Source organism: Battus philenor, unplaced genomic scaffold, assembly GCF_028537555.1.
Source record: "Battus philenor isolate CCGP_79_NKW_IND1 unplaced genomic scaffold, ilBatPhil1.0.hap1 SCAF_1, whole genome shotgun sequence".
Classification (NCBI taxonomy): Eukaryota; Metazoa; Arthropoda; class Insecta; order Lepidoptera; family Papilionidae; genus Battus; species Battus philenor.
This window is the reverse complement of record NW_027181661.1, coordinates 18,656,581-18,664,526: the sequence shown is the minus strand read 5'-3', so window position 1 is coordinate 18,664,526 and position 7,946 is coordinate 18,656,581. Positions and strand designations below refer to the sequence as shown.

The 7,946-nt window shown below is 36.6% G+C and overlaps 1 pseudogene; it reads left to right on the top strand.

Annotated features, from left to right (window-relative positions):
* Nucleotides 1-3,191: 3,191 nt before the first annotated feature.
* LOC137921564 (serine/threonine-protein kinase VRK1-like) lies at nt 3,192-7,742 on the top strand (annotated as a pseudogene).
* The last annotated feature ends 204 nt before the right edge of the window (nt 7,743-7,946 follow it).

The following is a 7,946-nucleotide window of genomic DNA, read 5'->3' as shown; positions in this document are numbered from 1 at the left end:
TGTACATTGCGTTACACGAGTATATTGTAGTATTACTTACACTTACGTTTATTGCACATGGGCTGCAAGAAGCGCCGAGCTAGTGCTAGGTAACGGCGGGGGATCATTCCCGCGCGCACCCGACACCAGCACTCTCTGCCATATGAAACATTTTGCATTTGAGAGCACAAAGGTACAATTAAGGTCACAAAGCGTTCAAATTATTTAATGAATCGAAACAAATGTCGCAATAACTACGTACGCTCACATATGGTTAACAGTTGATGTGGGTAGAATCATATTTGTGTTTCAGGACAAGCATGTCATTGTTTCACTTTTGTAATGCTTTCAGTAAGCATCGTTGGATATAGAACATTCAATAATGCATTTCTATGTTCTCTTTTGTACAGCTCAATTTAATAATATCTACAATCAGAATCAATACCCTTCTAAAATTATAAACTTGAAGCAACGATGGCTGCTACAACAAGTAAAGACCTAAGAGTCCATACTATCATTTTTTATGATCGCTTTCAAAAATGTTTTTTTTACAACTACAAGCGACCGCTCTTATAAGATTTGTAAGAAGTTTCCTACTTCTCTTCGCATATGCGGACTCTGCTCTAAAATCAATACGATGTGCAGAGTCGAATATTATACTGAAACCGGTAATGAAATTTTTCAACTACCCTCCATTTTATCATTCACAAGTGCCAAATTATGTCTTTAATTGCATTGAGTTTTAGCTTTAGGCACATGCCAATCCCGCTGTTATTTGGAATCATTCAACTTTTGTTTTACACATTTTTGGATTTGAATCCTTCCATGGTCTAAATTAGTCTGTTTACACTATACACATGTAAAGTTATGTTCACAAGATGATCCTGGTGGAAAGACATCGGACGCCAGTGTGAACGCGGTTTTATCTAACTCCGGGTGCCCGACATGACAAGGGTGTTTCGATAACCACTAGTCCGTTTTGAAGAATTAGTTATTATTTGATTGTAAAACGAATACGCTCCTGTGACGGCGTAAATAGTGGTTTTTTTTAACCATGGTGTGTTAGTAACTGTGAGGCATGTGTGACGTCTAGAGCAGTTCCCGAGTTGTATACAGCGTGAGAGCGTCCCCGCAGCGCTCCCGCCGCGCCGGGCCCCGAGCAGTTCTGTTGTTCGAGAAAGAGTTATATTTTTTTTACAAATGGTGCTAATGTTTCGAGATTTAGTCAACGACGGGCCACGTCGTGCGTTATGATTGCACCGGGTGCGGTAGAGCACCGGGTGCGCAGGGGCCGCAGGGCGCGATGGGAACGCCGGGGATGCGTACCATTGGCGCCGCTAGGGTGGCTGGCGAACGGCGACTGACGACGGGTGACCACCCGCGACCATCCGCGACCACCCGCGACTCGTGTATTTAGCTTTTGTATCTGCGGACGGTCCCATAATCGGACATGCGTTTATTCAATTTCTAAATGTAATTTTTTTGGTACGCTACATTTTGTTTACTTTCATGTTACGATCATATTGTAAATAAAAATAAAAGCTTTGGATTTGAGACGTTGTTTTATTGATTATAATTTCACAATATTGGCAATTGAAAAAAGCCCAAAACTACTCGAACACATGGCCAAAAATTAGGCGAATACACGGCCAAAACTAGAAGAACACATACCATACACTATTTGAACACAAGCCCAACAATCCGAACACAATCTCAGCACTATCCGACACAAGTCCAACAATCCGAACACAATCTCAGCACTATCCGACACAAGTCCAACAATCCGAACACAATCTCAGCACTATCCGACACAAGCCCAACATTTACTGAACGCAATCCCAAGATTAGTTAAACACAAGTCGAGCAACAGGTCTGCTGTAGCCTAATTAGTCAAACATAAGTCTAGCTATGCCTCAGTACCAGTCCAACACAGACCGTGCAATACTCCTTTACTGTCACAACGATGGCATCACTTTTCCAAAGCACAAAGCTATAGTTCATCGCTAGGTCTTTACGCCACCATTCGCAGCCGTGTATATATATATCCTTAGTTATTTTTATAGTATTTTAGTTTGATTACTATTTGCCGTAAACCTTATAGTGAAATGAAATACAAATCAGCCAAAATTACATTACATCATCGCATGAGTTTGTGGTGAATCAGGACGCATTCTCTCATTCACGAAGTCAATATTCCAGCAAAAAAATGTTACATTTTTTTGCTGGAATATTAAACGAAGGTTAAACATATATAACGGCTTATATTTCAAAAAGATATTTTTTCACATATATTATATAAAACCATACCATACTTTAACAACTGATGTTATAAAATAAGTGCATCAAAAATAAAGTACATACATACATAGTGGAATATTTTAGTAGTTTGCTTATTAGACAGTTACTAAAAGAATACTACACCGAAACAACAATTGTAGCCACGAGTAGACTATACAATACACAAATTGCACATAAATTACAATAACAAATAGAGACGCCCACAAACCAAAAACAAGAAATAATGACGGGCGTCGTAAACGTACGTGTCAAATTATTTCAAAAATAATGTCTGCGACCGCGGTTTGGACATACTTCCTCCGCCACCTGAGATCTGTTAATTATAGTGTGTGCCAGAGAAATCATACATATGCACTTCGATCGATCTCATTCTTACACAGACTGCGATGGTCAGCTCAAATTTAGATTTTTTAAAGTATATATAAGCTGTAAAACATTAAACGATCAATTATGCTTATAATCTTCATCTTAATTTCCCTTCCACACCTGTACATCTTCAGTAGCAATTGAAAATCACGGAAAGGATTTAAATAGATTTATCGCTACAATATGTTGATAAGATATAAAATAGATTCAGGATTCCTTTACGAGCGAATCTTATTGATTTTGTAATTTAGAAAATTTATATATAACTATTATTGTAAATTTTATCAGTTTAAATTTATATTTCATAAAGAAAATTGAAATGAAATTGAAAAATGTAAACTTAGCGTTTGCCACAATAGTGTTTTAAATTTACGTAATGGCCGTCATTGTCGACGGTTTTATAAGTTGTGTCAACAAAACGATAAATATTTTTGGATTTAATTTAAGAACTTAGTCTTCAAGTTTATAGTCGTGATTGAATTATAAATAAAACTGATCCGGAAACATTAAATTTGTTATAAATATTTAAAAAACTAAGTAGTTTAAAAATGTCTGGTAAAGCTGCAAAGGCGGGCGCGCCAAGGAAAAAGGCGAATGGCTATAAAATGGCACCGCCTATACCTGCTGGAGAAATCATCACCGACACGATAGCGAACAAGAAATAGAGAATAGGTTCTTCGATCGGCGTTGGCGGTTTGGTGAAATTTACTCCGCGTGCGGTCACGAAGGTTCTCCTAAAAAGGCTTCAGATTATCCTTTTGTCATAAAAATCGTAAGTGTAACGCCGTATACAATATATAATATAATTCTTATCGTATAGCAAATATTTCTGTAGGATATAACTGTCCCCTGTATCTGCTTTTGTTCGATATTCCAGAAAGTCCTGTTTTTTTACAATTATGTTTTTGAGTCTAGAATCCAGTTTGCTAGAAAAATTTTTAAGCATCAAAAGAATTTGTTTGAAAACGGTCACATAATATTGTGGGGCGAATCTTTAATAATTTTTCAAATGATCAGTTAGTGAACAAATGCTTTATATTACTTGGTCATGGTGTCTTCAGATGGTAAATAATCTATTTGGAAGATTTCTAGAATATTCTTAGTTAAACTTAACCTAGAAGCCTTTACGACTGAAGTCTTTGTAGGAGTGGTCGTAGTACTGTAGCTTCTTGTTAATGCTGACCGCACCTCCGCTAGCACTTATAATGAGCGCGGAGACTCTCAACAGCCATCTGTCATTTATCCGTTTCATTGCCGCCGCCGCCGCGATGCGATCGACGGACACGTGGGTAAGAGCTCGTTGCTAGGCAACGCGTGTTTCGAGGCGCGGTCAATACCTAAATCATGAAAAGTGGATCAATGTTAAAACATGTCCTTAAATTGCAATTGTTATATTTAAATGTAGTAAGACAATTTTATCTTGGTTATTAATTAGTTAGAGGAATATAATTAAAATAAATAAGCGTGGGGCTGCAGTATTGTATATGTAGTGTTGTATATATAGTGTAAATATTTATTTAATAAGACAACTAGACCTACACATTAGACTTAATAGGAACCACTCATCTAACATGGTTGTTCAAATTTAAAACTCATTCAATGCACTATATATTATGTCTTCCTGTGCATCATAAAAAGCACATATTTGTTCATAATAATCATAACATATAAAGCATTAAAATTATTTGTTATTATAGGAACCTCATGAATGAATTAATGAATGGTCCGCTATTTGTAAAAAAAAATTTTTACACAAGAAATGCCAAAAAAGAAGATGTAAGTAAAAGTCTATCTTACATTAGTAAGCATATCTGTACATTTGTGTATGATTTTAGTTTATACCCTCATATCACTTTCAATACTTCCAGTTGCCGATTTCATGCAGAAAAAATAATTATCAACGTTCGGCACGCCATCATTTTATGGCAACGGTTCACATGAGTTCAACGGTCAAAAGTACAGATATCTGGTGTTGGAAACATACGGCAAGGATCTCTGGAGTTTGTTCAACGAGTCTGGGCGTTTGTTTCCTGCGAATTCGGTTTTCCAAATTGGCCTGCAACTGGTAAGGTGTCACTTCAATGAAGTTGAATTATTGTTTACTAGTTTTAAAGAAGTCATCGCTACATATTTTTAAAAAAACGGTTAAGAAATTTTTACTAGACCATTGATTATTTATCCTGCAATTGATTTTTCTTTCTCTGTTTCTTTATTCTTTCTAAGGCAAGTGCGATCCAAATCAGTTTGATGTTTTATCTATTATTGTATTTATAAACATGTATTATACTGTACTATACTGTGGTTGCACGTTAACTACCCATTATTTATCCCTCTACTGTTTCCACACTTGGTTTGTCTGTAAGAAATTGCCTTGTGTGATAAGACCACACTCACTATACTATTTCTTTACTTTTATGCAACTATTTGTATATATTTTCTAGCGTGTACAATAAATAATATTAAATTAAATTGTTATTGATTGGTAACTGGGGAATTTTGTACAATACAACATTTATTTGATGTTAAAATTTAACATTGGTTTTCCAATTATAATTTAACTTGTCAAAAGTACTTCAACCTAATCATTGTTATATTATTTATTATAACATCCTTAGGAAATTTCATTACCATTCTAAAACATCCAGTAATCATCTTAATTGTATTGCAATTATATCGTTAAAATATAAATTAACACTTTACCGACTGGTCATTCATCAATTGACTTTTGATCTTCCTGTTCGATTTGGTCAGGCTATACTGTCAAGTAACAAACGGCAAGTGTTTCACATTATTTGTTCAGATAATTGGTGCTCTTTTCTAAACTATAGCTTTTAACAATGAAAAGGATAGTGTCGGTGAGTTTTATCTCTACAACCTGTTAGATTGTCTCGACTGCCATACAGCGAGTAGTACTGATGATAAATATTAAACAACTTTCTTTTTCGACAAATATTGTTATACAGATTATGGTATATATTATATAAATTGTAAACTGGAAACGACTGTAATATATAAAATAAATATTGTTTAACACTAATATGATTAAAGTAAATGATTTTATTCAATTTGATTTTTTTACACATTATTTCAGCTTGATGTTTTAGAATATATACACGGTAAAGGCTACGTTCATGCAGATATAAAAGGTGCCAATATTCTAATGGGTCTAAAAAAGGGCGCAGAAAACCAGGCATGCCTCGTTGACTTTGGTCTCGCTACAAGAGTGAATGACAAGGAGTTTAAGCCGGAACCGGAATGTGCCCGCAATGGCACTATAGAATACATCAGTCGAGATGCACATGTTGGAGGCGAGATTGTAGAATTTTGTAATACAAAATACTAATTACCATAATTTACTTCTCAATTTAGTAGTAGTAGATTCCAATCGCAGAAGACATTAGACATCATAATGTATAATTGAGTGTTGTTTATACAGGGTGATTGGTTTATAAATGTAAAAGCTTGAAAGGTGTTTATACATATATATATATATATATATATATATATATATTTGCTGTCAATTAATGTATGGTAGCATCTATCCGCAGTGGGGGTAGTCTAGCGGTAGAGGTCTGAGACTTAGGCATTAGCAGGTCATGGGTTCAATTCCCGGGATACAATCTTATATAATTCATACACATTGTGCGTTAATTATATAGGATTGCCACTGCTTACAACAAATAAAGTAATAATATTGTCCCGAAAACTCTGAAAAATCTTGTCCGCGATACCACAATGTCTGACGAAGAAGGTCTTTGACCGGGGTGTGTTGTTTGTGATGACATGGATCTGAAACATTATAGCTTATGTCACCCATAGATCAACTGAGATAACTATGCTTGGTGCTTCGCTGTGAGATCAAATGAGAAGATATGCAGAAGAACCATAGCTATTGACATAGCTCTAAGTTATTAGTTGGTTGGCCATGTAGCATTCGACAGTCGTCCGGGCCGAAATAATGTTCCAGTGTTGTCGACCAACTGGTAGATGCGGTGGGGGTAGACCCGCCCCTAGGTGGACCAACGACCCGGGATAAACGCTGGATGCGAGCTTTTCACGTATTTATATGTGACGTTAATAATAAAGTGATGTACTCGGTGCCGACAATGCGAGGGGACTTGGAGATTCTCGCTCACAACATGCTGCAGTGGCTGGTGGGTGAGCTGCCTTGGGAGAGGTCTCTGAAGCAGCCCGAAACAGTGCAGGCTTCCAAAGAGGCCTTCACGAAGGACGTGCGAAGTGAAATCACTAAGAAATATCCCTCAGTGCCAGCTATGATACCACACACCCTCTAAACCTTTCTTACTCTCTTGTATTTTAATTTCAAGCATTGAATCTTTGCAAATTGTTATAAAAATTTATCTTAATAACACAGTTTTTTTATTTTCAGATGCATTAATAAAGTTTTTTGAATATATCAATTCATTAAAGCCAAAAAAGCAAGAAGATTTTGTAAAATGTAGGCAACTGTTTGAAAGCTGCCTAAAAGGTGAGTGTACAACTAAAACCGGTAAATTGGAATTCAAGGAATCAACAAAGAAACTGAGAGATAAGAATAACACAATTGATGATGAAGTTGATGGAGAAGTTGAAAAAGATGTTATAAGGCAAAGGAAAAGAAAGTTATTCGGAGAGTGGAACTGTCAAAGAGAATCGTTAAATCAGATGAAGATATAACTGATTGTGAAAATGAGGAGCCGGTGGAAGTGAAAATGAGAGAGAATCACCGGAGCCTTCCGTAGTTGTAAAAGTGAAGAAAACGAAATTAAAACCACAAGCCACACCGCCTGCTAAGAAGAATCACAATAATATGGCAACGTGCAACAGCAGACAAGCAACGAGAAACCAAAGCGGGGAAACTCGGCAGGTGTCATTCAACAGCACCGTCTCTGACATCATCAGCATCGAGCCATTCAGGGCTGCCAAAAGCCACCAATCGGCTGACACAGGCGTTGATATTTTCGAAGACTCATTCGCAGAAGAAAAGGAGAAAGAAGAAAGAAGCAGCTGATTTCAAAAGAGGAAAGTTAATGGTCAAGAAAGGGAGGTCAGGGAAAGATGCGCCTACCATCACAAATAGCAGGTCGCCACCAAAGTGACGTGTGCCTTGTGACTAGTTGCGTTGTATTTATTGTATACGAGTGAGGTGAATTTATATCATGGTCCACTAGTGGGCAGACATGGTGTAATAAATTGGTTATCCCAGTGTAACTTTTTTACAGAATTGTTTTAAGCTCTTATGAAGTACGGAGTCAATTTTGGTTTATTAATGCCGGAGGAAACTTGTTTGGTTGGTGATGTTG